Here is an 18,102-nt window from a genome sequence, read left to right on the forward strand (position 1 = left end):
GCTTCTGCACACACTGGTCATCTACCATTTATTAAGCTCTTACAATGTTCCAGACACACTGTGTTAAGTGCTGGGGATACAAAGAAAGGCAAAAAAAAATAGTCCTTGTTCTGAAAGAGCTCATAGTCTAACGGGAGAGAATATGCGAACAACAATGTACAAATAAGCAATGTCTAGGTAAAATTGGGAGTTGCCTCAGAGGGAAAGGCATCAAGATTAAGGAGGACTGGAAAAAGGCTTTCTGTAGAAGATGAGCTTTTACCTGGGACTTGAAGAAAGCCGAAGAAGCTAGGAAGCAGAGATGAGGAGGGAGAGGATTCCAGGCTTGGGGACAGCCAATGAAAATGCTTGAAGTTGAAATGGAGAGTCTGGTATGAAGAACAGCAAGGAAGGCAATGCCATTGGGTCACAGACTACATGGAGGAGAGTAAGGTGCAAGAAGACTGCAAAGAGGGGCAGCTAGGTGGCACAGTGGCTAGAGCACTGGCCCTGGATTCAGGAGGACCTGAGTTCAAATCCAAACTCATACACATAACACTTACTAGCTGTGTGGCTCTGGGCAAGTCACTTAACCCCAATTGCCTCACAAAAAAAAAAAAAAGAAGACTGCAGAGGGAGGAAGGGGCCAGGTTACAAAGGGCTTTAAAAACCAGAGGACTTTATATTTGATCCTTGAGGTAACAAGGAACCACTACAGTTTGTTGAATAGTTGTGTGTGCACATGCATGTGTGTGAGTGTGTTTGTGCATTCATGCATATGTGTATGAGTGTGTGTGTGTGTATGTGTGTGTATGTGTGTGATATAGTTAGATCTGCACTTTAGGAAGATCAGTTTGACATTTGAGTTGGGGATAGATTGGAGTGGGGAGAGACTTGAGGCAGGGAGACCCACTGGCAGCTGTTACAAAATCTAGGTATAGGGGCAACTATGAGGCGCAGTGGATAGAACTCTGGCCTTGGAGTCAGGAGGACCTGAGTTCAAATCTGGCATCAGACACTTGACACTTACTAGTTGTGTGACCTTGGGCAAGTCACTTAACTCCAATTGTCTCACCAAAAAAAAAAAAAAAGAAAAAAAAGAAAAAGAAAGCAGGAAAGCAGCCAGGGGTACAGAGAGATTAAAGATAAGTGAGAGAGTGGGAATGAAGAGAGAGTAATTAGCTAGAAAAAACAGGATGGAATGAGACCACTTGTGCATTTAGAAGGGTTTGCCTTGGCAAGAAGTCCACTTCCTCACGTGAAACAGGAGTGGAGGAGGAGAGAGTTGAAGGAGGTATCTGAGTGATGGGAGATAAAAAGGAGGGGAGAAGAGGGGGTTCTTGGTGAATAACCTTAATTTTTTTCAGTGACATACAAGGCAAGGTTCTCAGCTGAGTGGGTGAGGGAGGGGTACCTTTGGGAAGTTTGCGGAGGAAAAGATTTGAAAAAGGTTTTGGTGGAGAGTGGGATAGTGAGTTAATTAGGGAGGGGTAAAAGATTGCCTCACTCCAATGAGGGCCAATTCAGATTATATAACATGAACTTGTAGTGGACCCAGTCAGCAGGTTTTCATGATTTCCTCCAACTTCATTCAGCAGTACAAGAGTAGGAGCAAAGGCAGTGAACGGTGGGGGTAATGAAAAACTAAGCCTTGGCAGGGGGCCAGTGGAGTGGAGAGAAGAGGACAGTGTACAGCTGAACTGGTTCACTAAGGAGTCAAAATGGGGAAGGAAGGAGAGTATAGCCATTGCAGTGGTGACAGTTGGGGAAAGACCTAAGCTGTGGAGGGATTGGAGGTGATAGGGAAGATGAAGAACAAGGTGTGGAGTTGTAAGACAGAGTGGTAGAATGACAATAGATTATGATTGGATAAGGAGATCTTGGAGTTCATGAATAGGGAAACTGGACATTTGAGGGTGATGACAAGATCAAGGCTTTGTGTGTAGCTGTGGAGGAGTAGGTCATGGGAACTAAGTGAGTTGAGGAATTGGAAGATTAGGGTGTTTGAGGGAGTATCAATTTGTATGTTGAAGTCCCCTAATATGAGGGCAGATGTTAGGAATGAAAGATTGTGAACCAGGCACTGAATTCATTGGGGAAAGAAGTATTCCAGAGGTCTACTGATAACAGCTACCATTGTCTTGATTGGATGATAAATATGGATTGAATGAACCTCAAGGGAGGAGCAGTCACTGAGTGATGGTAGTAGGGGGAGAGCTTGGAAATAGCAATAGAGAGCAAGAAGTAACCCAACTCACCCACAGTGACCTGTGAGTTGGGTGGGGGGGTATAAGTGAAAATGAAACCAGTGCTGGAAAGTGTGACCAGGGAAGCTGTTATCGGAAGGGAGCCAGGTCTCAGTGAGAACCTTAAGATGGAGAGAAAAAGAAAGGAAAAGGTTTAAGATGAAATCTAGTTTTGTTACTTATGGTGCAAGCATTCCAGAGGGCACAATGGAAGGGTTGGGTAGCTTCAGAGTAGGAGTTATGGAGGATTTGGTTCAAAGAGATGGAATAAGGGAGTAGTCAGTGGAGGGCAGAGAATGGGGTTTGAAAAATGACAACAAGGGGTTCAGAATCACTGGAATGGGGTGAGTATGACCAGGTGGAAGTATGTTAATCATTGAGGAACGAGTTCAGGTAGGTTGTCATTGTCTACAAAAGTTTTGGCCTCTGGTAGAGTTGTCCCAGAGTGTTAGGCAGCAGTATGTAGTTGGAAAGGGCAGGGAGCAGTGTGGGGGTAAGACAGGTGTGTAGAGCTATAGTTGGACAGAGAGCTTGCCAGGAGCATGATGGAATAGTACAGGCAAAGCACCTAAGATGGGAAGAGAAGTGGTATAATGAGAATAAAATCTTTCTATCAAATTTATCTGATATGGGTAACATAAACAATTAATAGATTTATATACATCTATCTGGGACAGCTAGGTGGTACAGTAGATAGAGTTCCAGGCCTGGAGTCAGAAGACTTGAGTTTCAAATCTGGTCTCAGATACTTACTAGCTGTGTGACCCTGGGCAAGTCATTTCACCCTGTCTGCCTCAGTTTCCTCATCTATAAAATGAGCTGAAGAAGGAAATGACAAACTACTCCAGTATCTTGCCAAGAAAACTACAAATGGGGTCATGAAGAGTTGGACATGGCTGAAACAACTGAACAACAATATATCTATCTATCTATCTATCTATCCATCTATCTATCTATCCAAAAACCATTCCCCAAAAGACAAGTGGTCAAAGGATATGAATAAACAGGTCTCAAAAGAAGAATTGCAAACTATTAACTATCATATGAAAAATGTTCCAAATCACTAAATAAGAGCAAAGCAACCCTGAGGTTTTACCTCACACTTGACAATTCAGCAAAGGTGATAAAATATGGGAATAGTCAGTCACAGAGGAGTTGTGGAAGGATAGGCATATTTGTACATTATTGATGGAGATATGAATCACTGCAACCATTTTGGAAAGCAATTTGGAATTACGCAAATAAAGTGACTAACATGTCTCTTTTGACCCAGAGATTTAACTACTAGGCTTATACCCCGAGGAGGTCGTTGCTAAAGACAAAAATTTTCATATACACCAAAATATTTATAGCAACACTTTTTTTGATAGCAAAAAATTGGAAACAAAGTAGATGCACATTGATTGGGAAATGACTAAACAAATTGTGGTACATGAATATAATGGAATATTACTGTTATAAGAAATAACAAATGTGAAGAATACAGAGAATCATTGAAAGATCTATATGAACTAATGCACAGTGAAGTAAACAGAGCCAAGAAAACAATATATGAAATGACAACAGTGCTGTATGGAAAGAACAAACACAACAAAAATGAATGCTGCAAAATTACAATGAGAAAGCATGGCACCAAAGAAAAGATACGAGAAGACACCTCCACCCCACACCTTTGTAGAGGTGGAAGGCCCAGAAGTGTTGTACATTGCACATATGTTCAGACTTTTTTGATGTATCATTTATGCTGATTTTTTTCTCCTCTTCTTTTTTTCTTTTTGTTTAAAAAAATGATTGTTTTATGGCACGGCTCTCTAGTAGATGCAGGGTTCCCCTACCAACAGTGGTGATATAAAAAAAAGACATTAAAATAATTTGTAAAAAAAATCAAACGAATCAGTTTAGAGGGAGGAGCTTCTGAGTTGGTACGTAGTCTGAAATCTGAAAATCCTGTTGTCACCGTATTAGAAAGCTTACACAGGCTAAAGCCACCATCTGCAGCTGCAGAGTCTCCATCTGTGTTGCATGTAGAAAGAGTGCTTTGGAGGCTAATAGTCAAGGGAATAGTGAAGTCCTAAGAGGTATACGGTTTTAGGTCATCCCAGGTAAGTAATGTCCTGACAGGTCACAGCAGGAAGATGCCACTGACACCTAACTGGACTTGAAATGGTCAAAAAACAGATTGTATACAGAGATGCTGGGCCCAATATGCTAATTTAAGCAAAAGACTGATTTCTTAGTAGAGCCCAATACACCACCACCCACACCTCCTAGTAAAACATCACATGAGACACTGAATGCAATGCCACCTAGAACACATTCTAGTATATGGGCTATAGAATCAAGGTAAATTCCTGGGCTTGGGGATGTTACCAATGGGATGTCCCAGAGTGCCTGTAAGTGTCCACACAACTCTTAGACCTTGGTCCTGATCCTGAGTTTATGGATGCCTGAGGGTGATTAGCACAATCCTCAGGGTCTCCAGGTATACTGTGTTCCTTAGAGGGCTCTATCAATCAAGTATTGGGATAGGAAGGTGCTACCTCTGGAGTCAACCCTCTGCCTCTCCCTGAACAGAGATTACCCTGGACCTGGGAAAACTAAGTTGACTTCTATGATGGTACCAACACTCATATTCTTCTTTATCTGAGTCAAAGTTACCAAGTTCTGGCAGTCTTTTGGAAGCTAATGATCAGGTTCTCCTTCTTAGAGTTCCCTAGGCTTACTGTTCACTGCTTTTTTCCTCCTGCTCATGATGGAGTCCAACTAACTGCTGAGGAAGCAATAGATGGTTGCATTTCTTTGCCTTTGTGGTACCCCTAACATTTTCTGGACTATTTTGTCATCAGGCAAGTTGCCCAGTCTTTTAACTATTTGGTAATGGAATAGCTTTCCATCAGTCTGATATCTTATATGTTCCCAGAATCACTGAGAGACTTTGAAAGCATTCTATGAACATCATCATTCCTTAGCAAAAGACTGTCACCTTGCCATAGATCTTGACAATGAACTCAAACATGCTGTGGTGTGTTTCTATCCAAGCTTCTCAAAGCTCAGGCCATAGCTAGATGATAGGCCTCTTTCAGCCATTCTCTCAGAAGTGAAATGTTCTAGTTGTGTGTCTTTCCATTTTCTCCATCTTCTGAGACTCCAAAGTACAGGCTGTAGACATGGTAGGCATGGTTCTCACTCAAACATTAGGAGGTATGGGGTAAATAGCCTGTGGCATCATTCCTGGTAGCCTTATATGCATGCAATAGAAATGTCACTTTAAGACTCTACTAAGCCTCCTGCTCAGGCTCCAGGTTTTCCATCAGGTACAACAAGGTAAAACTGAACCATTTGGGCTGTGGGTCTCCCTGAGGATGGTAGGGTATGGTTCTAGGCTTCTTCATTTCTGCCAAAGCCATCACCTCCTTAATCAGTTTGTTTTCAGAAAAAAGTCTCTGTACATTAGTCAGAGGAGATTGTCAGGGAAATCATGTAAGGAGAAATACTTTCCCCACGACACCTTTTAAAGCTATTTGTCTTTCCAATGTTGTTGTCATTGTATCAATTCTTTTTCACTCTACATCAGTTCATACAAGTCTTCCAAGTATTCTCTGAAACCATCCTTTTTGTCCTTTCTTATAGCACAGTAGGATTTCCTTACTTCTACACATCATAATTTGTTCAGCTATTTCCCAACTTGTATAATTTTTCATAGCCCTTCATCCTCCAGCAGCTCCTGCCATTAGTCATTCAAGGACAATGGAGGCAAAAAGGATTGGTTCAAAGATCCTACATTCACAAATGGAAATGGAAGTCTCAGATTCTCAAATGCACTTTCATGTGATAAAAGTCTATCTCCTTGCATGTCAAAGATTGGCTTCACCTAGTGATGTGCTGTTAAATGTTTGACAGTTGGCTCTCTGAAAATGCATGATAAATTTTTAAGCTTAATTTGCATTACTGACACTTTCTCCATCACTTTCTTAAGTCTACACAACCGACAAAACAATAAATCAAGCCCTGTTTTGTAGTTTTTGCTGATTTCTGAGGTATAAATTTTCACACTGAAAATTTATCATCTTTGATGATAAATACTACAATAATCTCTGAGCTGATATGGGCTGGCACCAGTGCATCCCTGCCTTCACCTCTTTTATTCTATAACCAAAGTGTTGGGGTTATGTTATCTTTCGGACATGTGTCTCATATTGCTATCCATCTCTGACAGGTAGACTCCAACTTGGAGCTGGTGAAAATGTAAGTCAGTGGATCATTGTTAGCCTATACTTGAAATTGAGTTCCATACACATGATTTCTGATCTTCTTAATGATGGATCACCTCACAGTTAAGAATCCCAATGTGAATGGGACCATAATGGGTTTCTAGTGAACATCATTCTTTTGGTATAAAATGATCCTTATAAAAAAAGGGAAAAGGACCTACATGTACAGGAATATTCATAGCAGCTCTTTTTGTGGTGGCATAGAATTTGGAAATTGAAGGGATGTCCATCAATTGGGGAATGGATAAACATGTTGTGGTATATGAATATAACGAAATACTATAGTATATAAGAAATTATGAGCAGGCAAATTTCAGAAAAACCTGGAAAGACTTATATGAACTGATACCGAGTGAAGTAAGCAGAACCAGGAGAACATTGTACACAGTAACAGCAACATTGTACAATGATCAACTGTGAATGACTTAGTTCTTTTCAGCAATACAAGACAATTCCAAAAGACTCATGATGGAAAATGCTATACACAATCAGAGAAAGAACTAATGGGGTCTGAATGAAAATCGAAGCATTACTATTTTCACTTTCTTTTTTTTTTTACATTTTTTTCCTTTTGTTTTGTTTCTTCTTTCACAACATAACTAATGTGGAAATATGTTTTACATGATCGTACATGTATAACCTATGTCAGATTGCTTGCCATCTTGGGGAAAGAGGGAGAAAAATTTGGAACTCAAAATCTTATAAAAATGAATGTTGAAAATTATGTTTACATGTAATTGGAAAAAATATTATTTACATAAAAATAAAATTATCCTAAGCCTTCTACATTACCCTCTCTGTATGTAGCATAAAAAATTTGTTTAGATCTACATAAACCCAAATTGCTGCATAGGGGAGGAGTTTCAATCAATCAATCAACAAGCACTTATTAAGTAACTACTAATGTTTCAGGCACTAAGCTAGGGGCTGGAGATGCAAAATCAAGAAGGGGGAGACAACTATGTATATCCAAAGGGATTATTTTAGGGAGAGATACTAAAAGATGGGGGAATCAGGAAAGATGTTATGTAGGTGTTGCTTGAGCTGAAGTGTGAAGAAACCAGTTGTTCAAAAAAGTGGAAGTAAGGAGGGAGTGTATTGCAGGCATGACAGACATCTGTTACAAGGGCAGAGATGGGATCATGAACTTCTAGGATAATTGATTGAGTGTTGGACCTCAGAGGCCATCTAGTTCAATCCCCTCTTTTTACCATGAGGAAACTATGGTCCAGAGAGCTTAAGGGACTTGTCTAAGGTACTTGTCCACAGGAGCTTCATGTATGTGAGGAATAGTAAGGAAGCTAGTTTGGCTGACCTGTAGAATGAGGGGAGAAGGAAATGTATGATAAGTCTGAAATGGTCATTTGAGGCTAGATTGTGAAGGACTTAATGCCAAACAGAAGTTTACATTTGCTCCAAGAGGTAATAAGGAGCCATTGGAGTTTATTAAACAGAGAAGTGAGATGTGCTTTAGGAAAATTACTGTGGCAGCTGTGTGGAGGATGGATTGAAGAAGGTAGGACACTTAAGAGGCAACTGAAAAACTCCAGGTGAGAAGTGATGAGAGCCTGAATTAGGGTGAGAGCTGTATGACAGAGAGAAGAGGACAGTTATGAGAGAGACTGTGTGTAAGGGAGGTGGAATTGACGAGACTTGGCAACTGGTTAGATACATAGGGTGAGGGAGTGAGGAGTCAGGAATGACACCAAGGCCAGTCAGTCAGTCAATAAGCATTTATTAAACCCTGCCTGTGTGCCAGGCCCTGTGTTAAGGGCTGGGGACACAAAGAAAGGTAAAAGACAGTCCCTGCTCTCAAGGAGCTCACATTCTAATGAGGAAGACAATATGCAAACAATTGTGTACAAACAGGATACATATGAGATAAAGTGGAAATACCTAAAAGAGGGAAGACACTGGAATTAAGAAGGAACAGGAAAGGCTTCATGTAGAAGGTAAGATTTTCTGTGGGACTTGAACGAAGCCAGGGAAATCAGAAGATGGGGATGAAGAAAGAGAAAGTTCAAGGTGTGTGAGACAGCCAATGAAAATACTTGCAGTCTAGAGGTGGAGTGTCTTGCTCAAGGAATAACAGGGAGGGACTTCAGCTTCCAGGAGCCAAGATGGCGTAGTAAAAAGGTAGTCGCTCTCACCCTCCCCTATCAACCTCTGAAAACCCAGAAAATATCACCCCAGAAAAAACCCTGGAACAGCTGAACCAGAAGAAAGACAGGGTGCAGCAGTGCAGTAGCCCAGGTAGCTAGAGGGATTAACGGGAAAAGCCCCTCTTACCCTGGGGGAAGGGGAGCAGTACGAAACAGGAGTTGCCCAGCCAGCTAGTGGAAAGACCCACTTTAGCATACCAGGAGGAGATTCTGGTGCCTCGGCATTCTACAGCAAACGGGTCTCCCAGTGCCTCAGCAAAAATAAGGGAAGCAACACTACAAAGGGCCCCAGGCAGATAAGCACCTGGCAGCATTTGTCTGAAAGGGGCTGAAGAAAGCAACCTAGAGGTACCAAAATGTTCCAGCCTTGTTGATTCCAGCCCAACCCCAGGTAAGCTGTCAGAACCCTACAGCCTCCAACTGCCAACCAGGAGGAGATCCCAAAGCCCAGGTGGTCGAGCAGGCAAACACCAACAGCTGGACCTCCGAGTGCCTCAGTGAGGGTGGGGTAACTGGTGGAAACGAGCTCAGAAAACCACCAGGTGCCTCGGCATTCTGCAGCAAAGAAGTCTCCCAGTACCTCAACAGAACTAAGGGAGGCAGCACTGCAAGGGGCCCCAGGCAGATAAACACCTGGCAGCATTTATCTAAAAGGAGCTGAACAAAGCTAAAGGAAAGGAAAAGCCGGCAACCTAGATTTACCTCAAAGTCCCAGCCTTGCTGATTCCAGCCCAACACCAGGTAAGCTGCCAGAACCCTACAGCCTCCAATTGCCAACATAAGAGGCCCCAGCACACAAAACCAGTGACCAAGACCTAGGCTCCCAACACAAGAAGCTTGGGTCAGTGCCCTCTGCTCCCCAGCAGGAGAGCTTAATCTCTTTAAAGGCCAGGGAATAAAGAAACACCATTAAGTAAAAAGAAACGTACGACAGATTCATATTTTGAGAAGAGTAAAGATCAAGACAGAAATTCTGAAGAAGACAACAGTCATCAAACCCACATCTGCAACCTCAAAAGGGAATATGAACTGGTCTGAAGCCCAAAAAGCCTTCTTAGAAGAACTCAAGAAGGATTTTAAAAGTCAAATGAGAGAGGTAGAGGAATCCTTTAAAAGTACAATTGGCCAATTGGAAAAAAAGTACACTGAAGAAAACAAGTCCCTAAAACACACAATTGGCCAACTGGAAAAAAAGTACAATGAAGAAAATAAATCCCTTAAAAATACAATTGACCAATTGGAGAAGAAAGTACAAAATATAACAGAAAAAACAATATGTTAAAAATTAGAATTGAACAAATGGAAACTAACGACTCTATGAGAGAGCAAGAATCAGTCAAACAGAAACAAAAAAATGAAAAAATAGATGAAAATGTAAAATACCTCATGGGTAAAACAGCTGACCTGGAAAATTGATCCAGGAGAGACAATTTAAAAATCATAGGCCTACCTGAAAGTCATGATGAAAAAAAGAGCCTGGACAATATCCTTCAGGAAATCATAAAGGAAAACTGCCCTGAAGTCCTAGACCTTCACAGTACCTTGCAGCCTCTACATTAAAAGACCGTAGGGCATGTAACATGATATTCCATAAGGCAAAGGAGCTTGGAATGCAGCCAAGGATTAACTACCCAGCGAAAATGAGCATGATTTTTCAGGGAAGGAGATGGATATTCAATGAAATAGGGGACTTCCAAACGTTCCTGATAGAAAGACCAGAGCTCAACAAAAAATTTGATCTTCAAGTACAAGATTTAAGAGAGACATAGAAAGGTAAATGGGACAGAAAGATACAATATGTTGTTAATAAGGGCAAAATGTTTACATCCCTACAAGGGAAGATGACACTTGCAACTCTTGAGAACTGTATTGTTATTATACCATGTTAAAGGAGTATACATAAAGGGAGTGGATATAAGTTGACTTTGATGTAATGATAAAAAAAGAAAATCAAATGGGTTAAATAGATCCAAGTAAGTGGATTAGTCTGAGCTACGAAAATGTACTGAGAAAGGAGGAGGCAGACAAGGGTAAATTACATTACAGGAAAAGACACAAAAACCTATTAGAGCAGAGGTAAAGAAGGGAGGGGAGTGAGCATTGTTTGAACCTTACTCTCATCAGATTTGGCTCAAGAAGGGAATAACATAATCAGCTAGGTATAGAAATCTAACTTGCACTATAGGTAGTAGGAGGGGAAAGGGGAAAGAAAAGGGAGGGGGGATAGAAGGGAGGGAAGAAGCAGTAAGGGTAAAGGGGAAGAAATGGGAAAGGGATAATAGAAGGGAGGTGGGACCCAAGGAGGAGCTGGTCAAAAGCAAAACATTAGTGAGGGGGGGAAAGGAGAAAGGAGAAAGAAAAGCATAAACAGGGGGGGGAAAGGATGGAGAAAAAGACACAGATAGTAATCATAACTGTAAATGTGAATGGGGTGAACTCTCCCATAAAACGGAAGCGTATAGCAGATTGGATTAAAAACCATAATCCTACAATATGTTGTTTACAGAAAACACATTTGAAAAAGAGTGACACATACAGGGTAAAGGTAAAAGGCTGCAGCAAAATATATTATGCTTCAGCTGAAGTAAAAAAAGCAGGGGTAGCAATCCTGATCTCAGACAAAGCAAAAGCAAAAATAGATCTTATCAAAAGAGATAAGGAAGGAAACTACATCCTGCTAAAAGGCACCATAGACAATGAAGTAATATCATTACTAAACATATATGCACCAAATGGTATAGCATCCAGATTCTTAGAGGAGAAGTTCAGGGAGTTACAGGAAGAAACAGAGAGCAAAACTATACTAGTAGGGGACCTCAACCTCCCCCTCTCTGAACTAGGTAAATCTAACCACAAAATAAATGAGAAAGAAGTTAAGGAGGTGAATAAAACATTAGAAAAGTTAGGCATGATAGACCTGTGGAGAAAACTGAATGGGGATAGAAAGGAATATACTTTTTTCTTGGCGGTACATGGCACATACACAAAAATTGACCATGTACTAGGGCATAAACCTCACAATCCAATGCAGAAAGGCAGAAATAGTAAATGCATCCATTTCAAATCATAGTGCAATAAAAATTATATGTAATAAAGGGCCATGGAAAGATAGACTAAACAATAATTGGAAACTAAATAACCTAATCCTAAAAAATGATTGGGTCAAACAACAAATCATAGGACCAATCAATAATTTCATTCAAGAGAATGACAATAATGAGACAACATACCAAAACTTATGAGATGCAGCAAAAGGCAGTTCTTAGGGGAAGTTTTGTATCTCTAAATGCTTACATAAATAAAATAGAAAAAGAGTCAGTCAATGAATTGGGCATACAACTAAAAAAACTAGAAAAAGAACAAATTAAAAATCCTCAATTAAACACCAAATTAGAAATATTGAAAACCAAAGGAAAAATTAATAAAATTGAAATTAAGAAATCTATTGAACTAATAAATAAAACTAAGAGCTGGTTTTATGATAAAAACCAATAAAATAGATAAACCTTTGGTTAATCTAATTAAAAAAAAAGAAAGAAGAAAATCAAATTACTATTATCAAGAATGAAAAGGGTGAAACAACCACCAAGGAAGAGGAAATTAAAACAACAATTAGGAATTATTTTGCCCAACTATATGCCAACAAATTTGACAATCTTAGTGAAATGGATATATATTTACAAAAATATAAATTGCCCAGATTAACAGAAGAAGAAGTAAAATACTTAAATAACCCCATCTCAGAAAAAGAAATTGAACAAGTCATTGATGAACTCCCTAGGAAAAAATCTCCAGGGCCAGATGGATTTACATGTGAATTCTATCAAACATTTAAAGAACAATTAATTCCAATACTATATAAACTATTTGGTAAAATAGGTAAATAAGGAATCTTACCAAATTCTTTTTATGAAACAAATATGGTGCTGATACCTAAACCAGGAAGAGTCAAAACAGAGAAAGAAAATTATAGACCAATTTCTCTAATGAATATAGATGCAAAAATTTTAAACAAAATATTAGCAAATAGATTACAGCAACTTATCACACGAATAATACACTATGATCAGGTAGGATTTATACCAGGAATGCAGGGCTGGTTCAATATAAGGCAAACTATCAGCATAATCCATCGTATCAACACCAAAACTAACAGAAATCACATGATCATCTCAACAGATGCAGAAAAAGCTTCTGATGAAATACAACACCCATTCCTATTGAAAACACTAGAGAGCATAGGTATAAATGGAGTCTTCCTTAAAATAATAAATAGCATCTATCTAAAACCTTCAGCAAGCATAATATGTAATGGGGACAAGCTAGAAGCATTTCTAATAAGATCGGGGGTGAAACAAGGATGTCCATTATCACCACTGTTATTCAACATCATACTGGAAACGTTAGCTTTAGCAATAAGAGAAGAAAAAGACATTGAAGGCATTAGAATAGGCAAAGAAGAAACAAAGCTATCACTCTTTGCAGATGACATGATGTTATACTTAGAGAATCCCACAGAATCAAGTAAAAAACTGCTTGAAATAATAAACAACTTTAGCAAAGTTGCAGGCTATAAAATAAACCCACATAAATCATCGGCATTTCTATATATTACTAACAAAGCCCAACAGCAAGAGATAGAAAGAGAAATTCCATTTAAACTTACTGTAGATGTTATAAAATATTTAGGAGTCTACCTCCTGAAACAAACCCAGGAACTCTATGAACACAATTACAAAACACTTTTCATGCAAATAAAATCAGATCTAAATAATTGGAAAAACATCAGTTGCTCATGGGTAGGCCGAGCTAATATAATAAAAATGACAATTCTACCTAATTTACTTATTCAGTGCCATACCAATCAAACTACCAAAAAATTATTTTATAAAGTTAGAAAAAATAATAACAAGATTCATTTGGAAGAACAAAAGGTCCAGAATATCAAGAGAACTAATGAAAAGAAATGCAGGGGAAGGTGGCCTAGCCATTCCAGATCTTAAATTGTATTATAAAGCAGCAATCATCAAAACTGCTTGGTACTGGCTAAGAAATAGAGTGGTGGATCAGTGGAATAGGTTAAGTATGCAAGACACAGTAGTCAATGACTATAGTAATCTATTATTTGATAAACCCAAAGACCCCAGCTTCTGGCATAAGAACCCACTCTTTAAAAAAAAAACTGCTGGGAAAACTGGAAAAGAGTATGGCAGAAACTAGGCATAGACCAAAATCTCACACCACATACCAAAATAAAGTCAAAATGGGTCCATGATTTAGATATAAAGGCTGATACTACAAGCAAACTGGGAGAGCAAGGAATAGTTTACCTGTCAGATCTATGGAGAACAGAAGAATTCAGGACCAAACAGGAGATAGAGAACATTACGAAAAGCAAAATAGATAATTTTGATTACATTAAATTGAAAAGTTTTTGTACAAACAAAGCCAATGCAACTAAGATTAGAAGGAAGGTAGAAAATTGGGAAAGAATTTTTACAACCAGTCTCTCTGATAAGGGCCTCATTTCTAAAATATATAGAGAATTAAGTCAAATTTATAAGAATACAAGCCATTCTCCAATTGATAAGTGGTCAAAGGATATGAACAGACAGTTCTCAGATGAAGAAATTCAAGCCATCTATAGTCATATGAAAAAAATTCTCTAAATCACTATTGATTAGAGAAATGCAAGTGAAAACAACTCTGAGGTACCACATCACACCTATCAGAATGGCCAACATGACAAAACAGGAAAATGATAAATGTTGGAGAAGATGTGGGAAAATTGGAACACTAATGCATTGTTGGTGGAGTTGTGAACTGATCCAACCATTTTGGAGAGCAATTTGGAACTATGCCCAAGGGGCTATAAAAATGTGCATACCCTTTGACCCAGCAATAGCACTTCTAGGGCTATATCCCAAAGAGATCACACAAATGGGAAAAGGACCTACATGTACAAAAATATTCATGGCAGTTCTTTTTGTGGTGGCAAAGAATTGGAAATTAAGAGGATGCACATCAATTGGGGAATGGCTGGGCAAGTTGTGGTATATGAATGTGATGGAATACTATCGTGCTATAAGAAATGATGAACAGGCTGACTTCACTAAAACCTGGAAAGACTTGTATGGTCTGATGCTGAGTGAAGTGAGCAGAACCAAGAGAACGTTGTACACAATGACAGCCACGTTGTGTGATGACTAATGTTGATAAACTTAACCCTTCCTGGCAATACAAGGATCTAAGACATCTCCAGAGGCCTTGTGATGGAAAATGCTATCCACACCCAAACAAAGAACTATGGAAGCCCAATTGTTATTTTTTTTCTCTTCTGTTGAGTTTTGTTTTCTCTTTCTGATGGTTCCTCCTATTGGTTTTAATTTCTACTTACAACATCACTAATGTGAAAATATGTTTAATATGAATGTATATGTATAGCCTATATCAGATTGTGTGCTGTCTTGGGGAGGGTGGTGGGGAGGAAGGGGGAGAAAAATTTTAAACTCAAAAGCATATGGAAGTGATTATTGCTAAATCAAAATAAACAAATAAACAAACAAACAAACAAACAAATAAATAAAAAGAATAACAGGGAGGCCAATGTCACCAAATTACAACTATGTGGTGGGGAGTAAGATACAAAAAGACTTAGACTGACCAGTTTGCTCTTCTTTCATCTTGCTGCCAGCTGAACCCTTCAGGCTCTTGTTCTCTCTGCCAAGATGCCTGAGGAAATGCAGACCCAGGACCAACCAATGGAGCAGAAGGAAGTGGAGACTTTTGCTTTTCAGGCAGAAATTGCTCAGTTCATGTTTTTGATCATTAATACATTCTACTCTAATAAAGAGATCTTTCTGAGAGGGCTAATTACAAACTCATCTGATGTCCTGGACAAAATCAAATGTGATAGTCTGAGAGATCCAAGTAAATTAGACTCTGGGAAAGAGCTGAACATTAGCATCATTCCAAACAAAGATAACTGTACCCTTACCATTGTGGATACTGGTATTAGAATAACCAAAGATGATTTAATCAACAATCCTGTACAATATTGTAGCAGGGCATCAGATGAATTTGAAATTAGCCCTCTCAGAAAGATCTCTACATTATGCAAAGTCTGGAACCAAAGTTTTTATGGAAGCATTACAGGCTGGTATAAATATCTCTATGATTGCTGAGTTTGGTGTTGGTTTTTATTCTGCCTTTCTTGTTGCTGAGAAGGTGACCGTGATCACTAAACATAATGATGATGAAAGGTATGCCTGGGAGTCTTCAGCAAGAGGGTCATTCACCATTAGGACTGATGTAGGTGAACCTATGGGTTGTGAAACAAAAGCAATTCTGCATCTGAAAGAGGACCAAACTGAGTACCTGGAGGAAAGAAGAATAAAGGAAACTGGGAGGAAGCACTCTCAGTTTATAGTTATCCAATTACACTTTTTGTGGGGAAAAAAACAGGATAAAGAAGTAAGCGATGATGAAACAGAGGAAAAAGAAGAGAAACAGGAGAAGGAAAAAGAAGAAAAGGAATCTGAGGACAAGCCAGAGATAGAAGATGTTGGCTCCGATGAAGAAGAAGGTAGTGGAGGTGTCTGCTGCAGAAGGCATTCTCAAGGAGTTTAGCCAAAAAAGGGAGAAGAGATATGGAATGGTAGCTAGTGGAGATAGATAGATCAAATGAGGGCTTTTTGAGAATGGGGAAGACATGGGCATGTTTGTAGGCAGTAGGGAAGCAGGCAATAGGAGAATCTAGGGCCCAGACCCTGAGGAAGTGAATTCACTCATCTTTGGATTTCCAATCCCAGGGCCTGACTCATTTGATTAGGGGCTGAGATGTTTTGTTGTTCAGTCTGTCAAGATATTTGGAGACACCCTGTTTCCTAGAGCTAAGACCCAGAAGGCAGGCTATGTGTACCGTGAGTTTGGCATAACAACAATCCTTTGCGTTCTGGATGATCTCACCCTCTGGCAAAGTATATTGCTTTGACCAGCACCGGGTGTTCATTGAGGGATTTTAATGTTAACCAATAACTGTTTAGATTTGTCAGAGCTCCCTCCCCCTATTTCCCAGGGACCTGAGAGCCAAAGTGCTGTAGCAGAAAGCAATCAATCATCTCCTGACACCTGTGCTTATGTAACTGCCAAGTGAACTGAACCAGATACTGCACTCCTGTTCCCGCCATGCTAACTCTGGTTCTGTACCCCATTGAACGATCACAAGGCTCAATGACCCTTACTCAACTTAGAGACTGTTCCATGGGACCCAAGAACACCTGTATTGTCCCAAGAAATGCCAACCATAGGAACTCTACTCAAGACCTAAGAATGATTGTGTTGTGTTCCAACCCCTTGTGGTTTTCACGTATATAAGCCCTCCCCCTCCCCCAGCAAGTTAAGTCCTTCTACTTAGGGAGGCTTCGATTGCAAGCCTTTTCCTCACTTTGAAATTAGTTAAACTGGTATTTGATTCCTGACACACTTGCCTTTGGCCTGCTTTGTTTGGCTTCTGCCGTCCACAGGTTAGAGGCCAGTTCCAGTCCTGTTGACAAGTCATTTTTCAATCATGTCTGACTCTCCATGAGCCCATTTGGGGTTTTCTTGGCAAAGATACTGGAATGGTTTGTCATTTCCTCCTCCACTTTATTTTACATATGAGGAAACTGAGGCAAATAGGGTGAAGTGACTTGTCCAAGGTCACACAGCTAGTAAATGTCCTAAGGCCAGATTTGAACTCAGAAAGAAGAGTCTTCCTGACTCCAGGCCCAGTCTACTTTGTTACCTAGTTGCCTTGGTGGCTGAGTATGTGTAAACGATTCCATTTAGCCAGGGACATGTTGGCAAATATTTAATAACCAGCTCTCTGAAGAAAAAAAAAGTGCCCATGATATACTTTTTAAGTTAACCTACATTATTAACATTGTCTCTATCACTTTCATAAATCCAGACAATCAGCAAAACAAATCAAGCCCAGATTTGTAGCATTTGCTGATTTCTAAGGTGTAAATTCTCACCTTGAAAATTTAATAACCAGCTCTCCACCTCCTGCACACCTCTGCCCTTAGCCTCCTATAGTAACTGACTGGCATTAAACACCAGACCACCCATCCTGGCCATGTCACTGTGGAAATTTTACTAGGTTCAAATCTTGTCTCTGCCACTTACCACCTGTGTGTAATTTTGGGAAAGTCTTTTTACTTTTCCTGTGCCTTAGTTTACTTCTCTGTAAAATGATTGGGTTAGACTCAAAAGCCAATGAAATCCCTTTTGTCTATAGATCGAGGACACTGTGATCCTATGATGTGCCTACCACCCTCCCCTGTTTTCTACCTCCACAGAACAAAACGCCCCTCTCTGGTTACTACTCCCCTAAATGTGGAGCATCCCCCTATTAGTATGTTAACTCCTCAGAGGACAGAGACTATTTCTTTATTTCATTCA

The sequence above is a fragment of the Vombatus ursinus genome, unplaced genomic scaffold, assembly GCF_900497805.2.
Source record: "Vombatus ursinus unplaced genomic scaffold, bare-nosed wombat genome assembly UNPS02014982.1, whole genome shotgun sequence".
Taxonomy (NCBI): domain Eukaryota; kingdom Metazoa; phylum Chordata; class Mammalia; order Diprotodontia; family Vombatidae; genus Vombatus; species Vombatus ursinus.